The following is a 14,276-nucleotide window of genomic DNA, read 5'->3' on the forward strand; positions in this document are numbered from 1 at the left end:
AGAAGCTATTGCGACATGTTGTTATTCCTCAGGCTGGGCTTTGGGGTGAGAAAGGAATGGCAACCCACTCCAGTGTTCTTGCCTGGAGAATCCCCATGGACAGAGGAGCCTGGTGGGCTACAATCCATGGGGTTGCAAAGAGTTGGACACAATTGAGTGACTAACACACTTTCTGGGTTAGACTCTTCTAGGGCTGGAATGACACCCGAGGGCAGCCTCGCCCAACCCTACTTGGACCAGAAAGCTGGCCGGCCTCTCAGCGTGCTCAAATCAGCTCTCTTCCAACAGGTAAACACTGCCCAGAAACTCCCTGACTTCGAGCTCCACGCTGGACAGGTGCCTCCTCGGGGTGTTGCAGCACTTGTCATCCAGGGTGGTGGTGTAGAACGCCTTGCGGGACTTGCGATAGAGGATGGTGGTCCTGAGGCAGCGGGCAGGCTCGTGGCGGGGCTGGAAGTGCACCTCCGCCTTGTACATGTGCCACGTACAACTGGGAATCCAGGAGATGATCTGGCTGCAGGAGGCCACCGTCAAGCCCAGGGACAGGTGGACATCGTCGATGAAGTGCCAGTCTGAGCTGTACTTGATAGAGGATGTGTACCTTACTTCCATTGGTGGTCAGGGGTCAAACACCACTCCTTTGCCCAAGGCCAGGGGTCATAACCTTGGCGAGCAGCTGGAGACTGGGGGGTTGAAGAGAGAGAAGCTGGATTCAGGGCCATGGGGGGATCCTGCACTGGGCCAGAGCCCTGGGGGCTGGTTCAAGCTCCTCGCTGCCCTGGGCCCCGAGAGAGACCAGTGGCTGGGGCTAGGGAGAAGCCTTGAGTCTGGACTGGCCAGGATGCTGTTGCCCTTCTCCTTGTCCATGTGCTCTGGCACATCCTGCAGGCCAAGCCGGCTCACCAGGGCGGTTGGTGCCCATGGCTGGGCCCAGGCCACTGCACCCTGCCCCCCTGCCCCAGTTAAGTCATTCTTCACTAAACATGTGTTGAATCCTTACTATGTACAAAATAGATGTTCGGAATATAAAAATGGAAGTCAGTTACTGCTCTAGTATAAATCTAGCTGGGAGGCAGAGGTGTATACAAACTGTACAGTGTGATAGGCACTGTAGAATTGCCATGGAACAAATTTGAATTTTACTCATTTATTTCATGACTTGGATTTATTTTAATCCCTTTCCCCATGGCCTAGAAAACGGTCATTTTGGGGGGCATGTAAAATCTCAGAGAAACACAATCATTTTTAAAAGTTTAATTTATATACTGTCTTAGTAGAGGCTCTTAATTTCTAATGCAACAGAAAAGGATCTGGAGGGATACCCACCAAAGTGTTCCCAGTTGTTATCTCTGAGAAATAAAACTAAGAGGAAAAAATTTAATCATCACTTTATACTGTATCATTTTCAGGTACTTTCTCTGTGTGTGTGAGCTCTTAGTTCGCCATCCACAGATTGAACCCACCATGGCAGTGAAAGCCCCAAGTCCTAACCACTGGACCATCAAGGAACTCCAGTTTTTTTCAGTTTTTATTTTAAAAAGTGGTTAAAACTTTATGCAATTAAATAAGTAGTTTAAATGAAAGAAAGGAAATAATATTTATGGAAGATATCAGCAAGGAGACTATTAACTTGGGCCTTAACAGCAAGGAGAATATCGACTTGGGCCTTAATGAGTAGGAGGAATTCATGGAGTAGAGAAGGGATGTTGGATAAAACATAATCACAGAATATCTGATCAGTGTTTCAGATTGGTGTAGTGTCTCCTTCACACCTGCCCCTGTAAATTAATTTGTTGATAGAATCTTGTCAGAAAACAAATATGTATTGAGTTTCTGCTCTATGCCAGTATAATAGATACCAAGGCAGTATAAGTCAGAGTTCTTGCTCTTAAAGCATTTACAGTCTCAACAGGGAGTTAAGACATTCTCAGAACAGTTAGAGACAGCCCATGGTTAAGTGCCAACAAGTTTGGCCCATGAAAGAACAGGAAAAGCTGAGTATACTGCCAAGGTTTCAGCCTGGGAGCCTTGGAACAGTGGTGCCATTTATAAAAATGGAAAGTTGGGAAAGGAGAGCTGTTTTGAAAGCAGATATACCTATAGTAAAATATCACAGTCTATGTAAATTACTATTTGGCTATGCAAATGAGTAGGAATGCATAAGTAATGCTTAGACTGGAAGGTGCCAGGAACTATAATAATCTCTACCTTTTATTGAATGTAGACTGGGTGCCAGGCACTGTGCAGAGTTATTTGCATACATTATCATTTAATCTTCACAACAAATCTATGAGGCCATTATGACGGCCGTTTTTCAGATGAGGAAGTCTGGGAGAGGTTGGTCTTGCAACCAGTGGGAAAGTGACATGTCAGGATGAGAACACGTCTGTCCAACTCCAAATTGCTATGACACTATGCTGTGTCATCCAAGTGGATGTACAAGATTCCAACTCTGCCCTGTGGTGTGAGGTGAAGGCACAGGCAGGTGTCCCAGTAGGCATCAACCAACTCCTCAAACAGGCAGAGCTCTATTGCAAGGACCACACCAACATCATCAGAGAAACTCAAAGAAGATGATAACTACACCCTGGGGTGGGCAGGGAAGGCCTCCGGGAGGAGTGGAGCTTTGAGCTAGAATGAATCGAATTTTAATACAGCAGGAAATGGCACTCCAGACCGAGGAGGCTGCAGATGCAAAGGAGAGAAAATAGACACGGAGAAGGCGTGCATGTGGTGGAGAATCTAGGTTGGGGCCTGAAGGAAAGTCAAATGTAGAAAATCAGATATGAAAGCCCTTGAGTGCCTTTGGAGGAAGGAAACAGCCTTAACAGAATTTTGAGTGAAGATGAAAGAGTGGTGAAAAGAGACTATCTGGTATGATTAAAGTGATCTTTTCAGGTCAGCTGTAATACTCAGGATAGATTGGAATTAGCCACTTAAACTAGATAAGATCTGGGTGGGTATTGGTTTTTGAATGGCAAGAGGAAAGATGGAAAAGAAGGAGGTACATGTGAGAAATGTTTTGAGGGAAAAATAGAGATGCTTGGCAACTGAGTGGATTCAGAAAGACAGGAAAGGAAACAGAAAAGAATCTAGGATTTGACTGTGGTTGCTGGAAGAATAATGATACCTTTGAGATCAGGATCAAGGATAGACTGAGCTTGCTTTGTTGACTGTGTTGTGGCCTTTCTCAGGGGGAGAGAAGGTAGAATGTGGAAAGCAAAGGACAGAAGAATAAGGAGTAAGCTAAGGAGGATGAAGAGCCTGGGAAGAAAGAGAGAGAGAAGTATCAGGGGATCAGAGTCAAGAAAACCAAGGGGGCAGGCAGGAGGTCTCAAAAAATTCAGTAGTGACCATCAGGGTCAAATAGTATAGAGATGGCTAGAAGAATCAACAGGAAAGAGACCACTGGCTTTGATAAAATCCATATGCAGGCTTCCCTTGTAGCTCAGTTGGTAAAGAATCTGCCTTAAATGCAGGAGGCCTGGGTTTGATTCCTGGATTGGGAAGATCCCCTGGAGAAGGAAATGGCAACCAACTCCAGTATTCTTGCCTGGGGAATCCCATGGACAGAGGAGCCTAGAAGGCTACAGTCCATGGGGTCACAAGAGTCAGACACGACTTAGCGACTAAACCACCATATGCAGGCTTTTGTCTTTCAGTAAAAACTACCAAACAAACCAGATAGAGGATGCTGGAAAGAGGGTGATGATCCTGTACCCATGCAGGTAGTGTTCCCTGAGCACCTATGTGCTCAGTCTCAGGTGATGGCTGAGCTCTATCCATCCCATTGACAAGGCTGTATTAGTCATGCTTTCTTATAGAGGGAGACTGAAGCTCAAAGAAGTGAATTAATTCTCCCAAGGCCTTGAAAGTGAAAGTGAAAGTCATTCGGTTGTGTCAACCCAATGGACTGTAGCCCACCAGGCTCTTCTGTCCATGGAATCTTCCAGGTAAGAATACTGGAATGGGTTGCCATTCCCTTCTCTAGGGGATCTTCCTGACCCAGGGATCGAATTTAGGTCTCCTGCATTGCAGGCAGATTCTTTACCATCTGAGTCACCTATGGAGGGAGACTGAAGCTCAAAGAAGTGAATTAACTCTCCCAAGGCCTTACATTGGAAGTAATGGAACTAGATATCCAACCAGGTCTGCGTGTTTCTAAAGGCCTTCCCACTTTCCACCTCAGCCGTGTCGGTGCTGGAATGTGTGATGATATGATGGTACCGTAGTAATAATATGAACACCTACCATTTAGTGAGCGCTTTCTGGCACTATGATAGTTTATGTATATTAATTTTATTTTGTGACACCCTTTAAAGTAGGTGTTATTAACTCTATTTTACGGCTGGGGAAATTGGAGCTCAAAGAAGTTAAGCAGCATGACCAGAGTCATACAGCTAGAAAGTGGTTGAAATGGCCTATGTGTGGAGCTGTGGTCTTCTGTTGCCTCTCAAAAATGTCTTTCTTTTGGCTGCATCACCTGGCCTGTGGGATCTTAGTTCCCCAACCAGGGATTGAACCCTGCCATGGAGGCGAGGAGTCTTAACCACTGGGCCACCAGGGAAATCCCTTGAGAATTTCTTAAAGGAGGACTTCCCTGGTGGTCCAGTGGTTAAGAACCTTCCTGCCTTTGCAGGGGACATGGGTTCAGTCCCTGGTCTGGGAAGATTCCACATGCTGTGGAGCAACCAAGCCTGTGTGCCACAACTACCGAACTGAGCTCTAGAGCTTGTGCTCCGCAACAAGAGAAGCCACTGCAATGAGAAGCCTGTGTACCGCAGTGAAGAGTAGGCCCTGCTCACTGCAGCTAGAGAAAGCCCGAGCAAAGCAATGAAGACCCACAGTGAAAGTGAAAGTCGCTCAGTCATGTCCAACTCTGCAACCCCATGGACACAGTCCATAGAACTCTCCAGGCCAGGATACTGGAGTGGATAGCCTTTCCGTTCTCTAGGGGATCTTCCCAACCCAGGTTTCGAACCCAGGTCTCTCACATTGCAGGCAGATTCTTTACCAGCTGAGCCACCAGGGAAGCCCAAGAATACTAGAGTGGGTAGCCTATCCCTTCTCCAGCAGATCTTCCAGACCCAGGAATCGAACCAGGGTCTCCTGCATTGCAGGTGGATTCTTTACCAACTGAGCTATCAGGGAAGCCCAATGAAGACCCAGCAAAGCCATAAATAAATAAATAAATAAAAGGAATTTCCTAAAGGAAACTTCTACTTGGGCTCCAATAGGTGACTAGCTAGTGCTTCTAGACTTTATGTTGTTCATTGTATCATATGCTGTATCACATACTTCCTGGGTGATTTTCGGTGACTCAAATGCTGAGCTTCTGGTGGTAGACTCCCTGCATAGCATCACTTCAAGACTGCTGTCCTGAGCTACAGTGCTTTCTCTTTATTACATTCCTTGCTTCACTGCAGGAGTTGAGAACACTGTGTGGCTTTTGAATTTGCTTTTCCTCAGGGATGGAGGAAGCCTTGAGAGTTCATCCTTTGCCTTAATTGTTAGAAGTGTCTGGGCAGAATCGGGCACCCATGGCTGGCCAGTGGCGCTCCCTGGCAGTCCCAGTGGCCATCATCACTTTTCCTGTCTGAGCTTGGTGGGTAGAGGCTGGCTGGATTGATAGAGGTGTCCACCTGGCCATTGGCGCCTGTGAGACAGCTCTAATTCTCTCCCAGAGCCTTCACTCTGGCCTGGGCAAAACCCAGTGAAAGCACCATCTTAGTGACAGCAGCCTTGGTGGGGAGGAGGCAGACTTGGAAATTTCCCTGCGGGGTTCTGGGCGGAAAGAAAGCCAGCAATGGGCTGACACTGTGATTGGTGGGCCTGAGCAAGGAGGGGCAGTAGGCCAAGGATGTCTCTTCCCCTTAGTCGTTAGCAAGGGCCTCAGGGAAAATGTCAGCCTTCCTGATCTGGTATCATCTGGAGCCCCTGCTGTATAACTGAGTGATTCTCTCCGCACATGGTCAGCAGCAGATTTTTCTCAAGGTGAAAGCAATTAGGCCTTGGTCTCCTCCTCCCCTGCTGCCGGAAAGAAAAGGAAGATGGAAAGGGAGGGCCGTCCCTGCTCCTGCTGAGGTCAGCCAGGCTGCCCTGGCCAGTTCTGGTAATTGGCTCCCTCACCTGCTCACACTTCTCACAGTTTGCCCTGGTCTTGGGTGTTTCAGCGTCGCTCAAGGCTGAGGCTCTGAAGAGGGCAGCAGCTGCTCCCTTTCCACTTATCTCTAGAATGAAGAAAGAGGGCATCTCACCCGGCTCGGGGCAGAGAATTAGCTGGAATACCACGAGCAGGGCCTGAGCAGCACACCCAGGTGGGGCTGGGTTGTATGTGCTTCCTCTCTCTGGAAGATCCAAAGCAAGGTTGGAGAAAAACTCTTTGGGAGGTGGAAGAATTTATTCATTCGGTTAACAGCTATGCCAAGCACTCTCCTAGGAGTTCCTGGTGTCTGTCAGTTTGGAGCTGGGGAGAGTACAGTGGATGCAGGAGGTAGAGGAGTGGGAGAGGTCGGGAGAGGAATTACAAAGGTCTGAATGTCACAACAGAGGAGGCCAGGACACCCTGGGGACCTGATGGACTAGAGCAGTCAGGGAAGGCTGCTTGGAGGAAGAGGCTTTTGAAAAAGGGATAAAAATTCTCTTGATAAAATGCTTGAAGGTAAAAAGGGTAAGAACTGAAAATAAAAGCTTCTGAATATTCCCTATCACTATCCCTAGTAGTAACAGCTGTTAATACAGTGTTATGTAGTTTTGTAGGAATTTTCCATGTGTAGCCAGTTGTAAATACATCTTTGGAATTCCTTTTTAAAAAACGAGACTCTACTAAGAGTCTATTGTGCTGGTTACTTTTTCTTCACAATATATCCTGTGCCTTTTCCCATGTCTATAGAGATTTGGCTCATTCCTTTTGAAGGCTGTGTGTGGTATGAGGAAGTTATTTTTGAAAGGTAAAAGCTGAAGAATGTGTGAGGTTAGGAAGGCAAAGGGGGTGGTACCCTAAGGAACAGAATCTGGGAAAACAAAAACAACATAGATCTCCCTAACTATACTTCCTAACATCTCCTTCCTCCTGTTTTCAGACCTCCCTCCCTTGCCCTGCTGCCGCGTTTTCCCCACTCTAATTTGCAAAGCAATTCAGCTCCTTTGTCTTGCCTAGCCCCAGGGAGTTGCATTCTTCATGCCAAAGCAACTTATTAAGTATTTTCTAAACAAAGATCCTGTATACCCAGAGAAAAATTATGCCACTCCCCTAACAGACAAAAGTAGCTGCAGGCAGTTGTGGTTTTAAATAGCAATTAAGTGGGGGGGTGGGGGTGGGGTGGGGTGGCATGAAATCTGTTACATAAAGCACCTGGCAGTTCATAAATGGTGGTTGTTTGTTACTATTATTATTTTACATGTGCTGATGGATAAGTTGGCTGTTGCAAGAACCCTTCATTCTGGAGCACTCACCTCTTGGTTGGCAGCTTTTTAAGTGTGCAGGGATGGTGTTTTATTCGTCTTCATATTCCCATCTCTCAGCTCAGGACCTGGCACAGAGCAGACATGCCAGAAATAAGTGTTGAGCTGAACACTCAGGGGCTGGAGTGCGCTGCTCTGAGCAGACGCCGAGTCCTGGATGTTGTGGGCCTGATACAGATGCTTTGGAACACTGGAGATCAGAATCAAAGACTTCTGACCCTGGGGGATCTCATCATCAAGCTGGGTCTTAGGAAACATCATCTCATATCACAAACTGTAAAATATCAATAGTCCCCAGATCAGTGCTATCATCGTTTCTTTTGTCTTTTGGAGGCAGGGCTAAGCTTCCCTCCTGGTTTTTTAGGCATGAAATAGAAACAGTAATGTGCACAAATCTCTTTTTAAAAAACTGTTCATGGTGTACGGCAGAAACCAACACACTACTGTAATTATCCTTCAATTTAAATAAATAAAAAACTTTAAAGTATTTATTTTAATTGAAGTATTATTTTTTATTTTTTGGCCACACCACATGGCATGTGGGATCTTAGTTCCCCCACCAGGGATCAAACCTGTACCCCCGCTGCATTGGAGGCACAGAGCCTTAACCCCTGGACTACCAGGGAAGTCCCTGAAGCATAGTTATAGTGTGATATTATATAAATTACAGGTGTATAATATAGTGATTCACAATTTTAAAGGTTATACTCCATTTAGAGTTATTATAAAATATTAGTTATGCTTTCCGTGTTGTACAAATGCACAGATCTTAAAAATCTTAAATAAACAGCTGGATAAATGTTTATACTGTAAATGCCTTTATAATCACCATCCAGATCAAGATACAAACCATTTTCAGCACCCCAGCAAGCCTCCTGTGGCCGCCTTTCAGGTACATCCCCTTCTACAAGAGAAGCTACACCTTATGACCTCCATCACCATCAACTAGTTATATCTGTTTTTGAGCTTTATTATAAATAAAATCACACAGTCCGGCTTCTCTCACTCAACATAACTGTTAAGATTCATCTGCATCAGTACTAAGTTCTTGCTTGTGTGTGGTGTAGTATTGTATTGAATAAACATATAACAAAGGACATTTGGTTTGTTCTTCTGAATAAAGCTGTTACAAACATTCTCTTACAAATCTCTTGATGGCCTTAAGCACTTATTTCTCTTGGCTATATATATGTGAGTAGAATTGTTAGGTCAAAGCAGATACGTATGTTTTGCTTTCATAAATTACTGCCAGTTTTCCAAAACGGTTGTGCCAGTTTACATTCCCATTGGCAGTTCTATTTGTTTGGCTTTCTTGCTGATACTTTCAGTCCTTTTAATTCCATCCATTTTGGTAGATGTGTAATGGTATCTCATTGTTCTCATGTGTTTTCTCTAATAAGTAATGATGTTTTCATATGCTGATTTCATGTGCTTATTGGCCATTTGGATGTCCTTTTCTTTCTTTTTTATTTTTGGCTACACTTTTAAAATAAAAACATATATATTATTTTTGACTGCTGGGTCTTCATTGCAGTGTGTGGGCTTTCTTTAGTTGTGGTGAGTGGGGGCTACGCTAATTACAATTCTCGGGTTTCTCTTGTTGGGGAGCACAGGTTTAGTTGCTCCTCGGCATGTGGAATCTTAGTTTCTGAACCAGGGATTGAACCCATGTCCTCTGCATTGGCAGGCAGAGTCTTAACCACTGGGCCACCAGGGAAGTCTGTCATTGACCGTTTCAACGAGCCTGTTCAACCTTGATCTTCTCAGCCAGAAATGTCTCACCCACACTTCAATGACCATCCTGGAGCTGCCTCCAGAGATTCTGCTCCTAAACCCTACATTCACATGTCCAAACCAGCTCTTTGATATCTCTAACAGGATGACCCTCATGCTCCTCAAAAATAACATCCCAAACTGAAATCTTCAACTCCTCTCAGGCCCAAATCAATTTGCCTTCCTTTGTGCTCTGGCCAAGTTCATAATCCAGGCAATCTTCACTTGCACTGTTCCTTTTAATGCTCAAACCACAGTTTCACACGGGCTTCCCAAGTGGCGCTAGCAGTAAAGAACCTGCCTGCCAGTGCAGGAGATGTAAGAGACGCAGGTTTAGTACCTGAGTCCAGAAGATCTGCTGGAGGACAGCATTACAATCCACTCCAGTATTCGTGCCTGGAGAATCCCATGGACAGAGGAGCCTGGCGGTCCATAGGGTCACAAAGAGTTGAACACAACTGAAGTGACTTTAACAAACAACACACAGTTTCACATATCTCAAGAGACCTTCACAACCCGTTTCCTTCTTACCCCTTCCATGCCCCTCCTTATCCTGAGACCTCCTCAGGTCTCAGCTTACAGTTACTTCCTCTGGGTTAGGTGTTTCCTATGTGCTCCTCCAGCCACTTCCTTCCACATGTCATTTATCACACGCTGTTGTAATCACCAGGATCATTGCCTGAATCCCTGGATCAGCCGTCTGTTGTTCTTGCCTACTCAGCATTCATTCCCCACTTCTTAGTTAGCACTCCAGTTTTCCCTGGGAGCCATCCCTCTTTCCTCAATCTGTGTGGTCTGGGTAGGGCTGCACGGAAGGGTGTGTCTGTCCCTCAGGCCTGGCTAGTTGTCATATTCCATCCTTGAGCCCCGTAACTGGGTCAGTGTTAGGCATGGAATCAAGGTAGTTGATCAGAGCCAATCTTAGGGTTTTCCCTGGAACAAATGGGAAAGAAAGATTCTTTTTCAGGGGCGGGGGTTAGAAGAGGGATGGCATTGACAGGCTAAGAAGAAAACCTAGAGCCAGGGACAGCCATCACGACACCACCAGAAGGAGAAAAGCTGCCTAAGAATGGAGGAAACTCAGAAGAGAGCAGGATCAAGGCAGGAAGAGATTGACTCCCACTGAAAAAATGTCCTTATTTTTGGCTGTGCTGGGTCTTCGTTGCTGCACGGGCTTTTCTGAAGCTGCGGCAAGTGGGGGATACTCTTCAGTGGCGTGTGTGGACTTCTCATCGCTGTGGCTTCTCTTGCTGCTGAGCACGGGCTCTGGGATGCAAGGGCTTCAGTACTTGCAGCACGTGGGCTCAGTAGTTGCGGCTCCTAGGCTCTAGAGCACAGGCTCAGCAGTTGTGGCCCACAGGCTTATTTGCTCCATACCATATGTGGTCTTCCCAGATCAGGGATTGAATCCGTGTCTCCTGCATGGGCAGGCAGGCAGACTCTTTATTACTGAGTCACCAGGGAAGCCTCTACTGACAGTTTCCAGCCCATGGATCAACCAGCCTGAGGTCCACCCTTCCAATCAACTTTTCAGTAAAGTGAGCCAACAAATTCCCCTTTACTTAAGCCAGTGTGAGTTGGTTTCTGTCACTTGCAACCAAAAATGTACTAATACATTCTCGCATTAGACTGCGAACTCTGAAGGCAGCAGTGCCTGGCATATAATAGGGATTTAGCAAACAGGACTAAGGAAGGCAAAGAAGGGCTCCTCTTCTTCACTTTGCTAGTCCTTCCTCCCAACTTCTCCCACCAGACGATGTTCTAGCACCATCCTCAAGTTTCCCCTTGCAGGTTCGGGGGTCGCTCACTCACCCTCCACCACGGATGTCTGTTCCCTGATTGCTCTCTAAGCTTACCTGCCTGTCCCATAGACACTCTGATGGCTGTTCCTCAGCTCTCTGTTCTCCACAGTACCTTTGCTGATCAATCCAACCAGCCACGCATTCTAAGTGGACGATCTCTCCTCTGTATTACTGGAGCACGTAGATTCTACAATCCTGCATAGCATGTTTTTCATTTTTAGTGCTTTGATGGATTTTCTCATAATCTTCATTTAGCTTTATTGTCAAACTACAGAGTAGCAGTCGTTAAATGCCTAAGTTCAGAAGGCTGACTCAACGAGTCGAATCCCAGCTCTATCACTTGCCAGCTGTGTGACTCTGAGGAAGTGACTTAACCTCTCTGAGCCTCAGATGCCCCATCTAAAAAAATGGAGATGATAATATGACTTACTTTATAGTGTTTTTGTGAGAAGTTAATGAATTGATTACTGTGAAAAGACTTGTTTACACTCTGGGAAAATTACCACATGAGACATTTCACAAAGGAAGTGAAAACAAGGCCAATTTTCCAAGTGGCTAAAGATGGTTTGTTGGCAGTGGGAAATGGGGCAGGCTAATAGCGTAAGCGTCTTACCAGTAACTCCTAGTGGGTTCCTTTGTTTTCTGTATTTCATCTGTAATGTGTTCTGACATCACTAATGAAATTATCTTCAAGTGTTTGGCTTCTCATTAGGGTTTGAGAGCTGGAGGGGTGACCAAGTGGATTTAACCACAAAGGGGCGCTGGTGGTGTTTGCTGCAAAAACTTGGGGAATAGTGTTGCTTACACTATATGTATATAAGTTAGGGTCACTGACTGTGATTCCAGCACATGTACATACATGTTAGAGAGAAAATTCAGGAACTCCTCCAGCCACTACCTAACTCTGAGATTGGACACAGCTGGGCTGCAGTAAAACATTTCAGTTGTAAGAGCTTGGGCTTCACAACTGGTTGTCCCTGGCTTTAGGCTTCATTTCTGCCTGTTGCTTACTTGTGTGATCTGAAACTAGTAATTTAATCCTCTCCTAGTCTCAGTTTTCTCCTCTGTAGAAATGGATAAAGTAATTGCTTCTAAGGTGCCAATCTGAGGGGTGCCAGTTCACAACATAGTCTATATTATTGATAGCACCTATTTCACAAGGTGGTCGTGAGGATTAAGTGAAATGGTTTCCACAAGGCAATGAGTTCAGTGGTGTGCACATTGCTATTATTAGTTATTGTACATGTATAAGTTCTTCTGTTATCATCATCGTTATAGCAGGAGAATGTAGAGTCAGGCGAGTTAATGAGGAAGCCTTTCTGAAGAGACTCTAAGGCTTAACCTGGATTTGAAAGGTAGGGAGGAAACTATTTTGGCTGAAAAGATCAGGGTGAGTTGTTTTGTAAAGGAAGAAGAGGGAACAGGTGTCTGTGTGGCCAAAACGAGATACTTGGATGCAGCTCAGCCCTGTCCTCAGGGCTCTCTTGGGCCCCGGCCAGTCTTGGGGAATCCCAGAAGCTTCTCTGGCTTGGCTGCAGAAGGAAGCAGACATCTCCTATGGAGAGAAAGGGAAGTCACCAAGCTGCTGCCTGTGGTGCCTGAGATTGGGGCCAAACCGGCTGGCAGACAGATTTCCATGGGGTCAAAGGAGCTGGCGAGGTGAGGGCCTGAGGGTCCAGGGCTCTGGCCACGTGGTCCACTGGCCTGGCAGCTTCTTTCTCTCTGCAAGGTTAACATCTTCTTCCCAGATGCTCAGAAGTCCTATCTCTTCTTCCCAGATGCTCAGAATTCCTATCTCCTGTGTGCCAACCTGGGGGTCTTCTCCAGGGAAGGGAGGTGAGCACTGTACAGGGAACTATAAGAGTACTAAAACTCAGCTTCCAAAGTTCTTCATGGGACTTTATGCGAGAGACCACCAGACGAGGCTTTTGGGCCATCTCCTGTCTGCCTCTCTGTATCCATCTCTCATCCTGCTCTGGGTCTGCCTGGTTTTTCTACACCTACAGGCTTTTTGCCTTCTGGATTCTTGCTAGGCCTGTTCATTGAGGAGCCTGTGGATGACAGGCAAGAGGAGGGAGAGGTATTTACACCCCTGGCTCCCTCCACAAGCTGGCGGTACTCTGTGATGGACAGCCACTGCTCTTCTACCAAAGGCCCTCCCCTGGGTCCAGGTGACTGTTTTCTCCTCTGTTCTTCAGGCCTAGATGTAGTGACAACTCCTCAGTTATTACTAGTCCCAGGTCACCATGCTTCCCATTGAGGTTCTCTTACACTGAGCTTCCCTGGTGGCTCAAATGGTAAAGAATCTGTGTGCAATGCAGGAGACCCAGGTTCAACCCCTGGGTCAGGAAGATCCCTGGAGAAGGGAATGGCTACCCACTCCAGTATTCTTGCTTGGAAAATTCCATGGACAGAGGAGATTGGCAGGTTATAGTCCATGGGGTCGCAAACAGTCGGACACGACCGAGTGACTAACACTCATTTCCACTTTACACTGTCTATACCATAGTAAATAAACCCTCTTCAAATGATTCTAATTTGAGTGTGCCATCTGCTTTCAGTTGGGACCCTGACTGATGCATTTGCCAAGTAAGGATTTTTTGGTTGTCTTAAGGCGGAGAGAGAGAGAATGTGAATTCTTGTCTCATTATTGCTTCAAGTACCTGAAGCTTGAGGTACAGACTTTAGATGTGTCTGCTCAAGTGTTTAGGCAAGAGCTCAGAGTTTGCAGGTTTCAGTCTCTTTCCATCCTTCAGCTCTGTTTCCTTTGGATTTGCATGGCACTCAGGCATTCTCTCTACCTGGCAACCCCCAGCAAATCCAAACTTATAGCCTCCCAGTGTCACGTCCAAAGCCAGGTTCATATCTTTCCCTATGGATTCAACAAAGATCCAGCATTCTTGTTGGCTCTGCATGGGTCACAAGATCACTCTTTAAAAAAAAATTTTTTTTTTAATTTATTTTGTGGTGCCGGGTGTTGGTTTTGGTACACAGGATCTACTGTCTTTGATGTGGCATGTGGGATTTTTTTGTTGTTGTTGTGGCATTTGAACTCTTAGTTATGGCATTGTGGAATCTAGTTCCCTGACCAGGAATTGAACCCAGGCCCCCTGCATGGGAGTGTAGAATCTTAGCCACTGGACCACCAGGGAAGTGCCACAAGTTCACCCTTGAACCAATTGCTGTGACCAGGAAGATGGGATAAGCAAATGGCCAGATCTGAGTCACACACCCTCA

At 46.1% G+C, this 14,276-nt stretch overlaps 1 long non-coding RNA gene and 1 pseudogene across 1 annotated transcript; one reads left to right on the forward strand and one right to left on the reverse strand.

Moving 5' to 3' along the window:
* Positions 1 to 270: 270 nt before the first annotated feature.
* LOC129647351 (refilin-B-like) lies at positions 271 to 6,252 on the reverse strand (annotated as a pseudogene).
* A 102-nt stretch (positions 6,253 to 6,354) lies between these two features.
* LOC129646918 (uncharacterized) lies at positions 6,355 to 8,964 on the forward strand. Its single transcript, XR_008712215.1, has 2 exons — positions 6,355 to 6,493; positions 7,418 to 8,964. It is a non-coding gene; the product is annotated as an uncharacterized LOC129646918 (long non-coding RNA).
* The last annotated feature ends 5,312 nt before the right edge of the window (positions 8,965 to 14,276 follow it).

The sequence above is a fragment of the Bubalus kerabau genome, chromosome 3, assembly GCF_029407905.1.
Source record: "Bubalus kerabau isolate K-KA32 ecotype Philippines breed swamp buffalo chromosome 3, PCC_UOA_SB_1v2, whole genome shotgun sequence".
In the NCBI taxonomy this organism is placed as follows: Eukaryota; Metazoa; Chordata; class Mammalia; order Artiodactyla; family Bovidae; genus Bubalus; species Bubalus kerabau.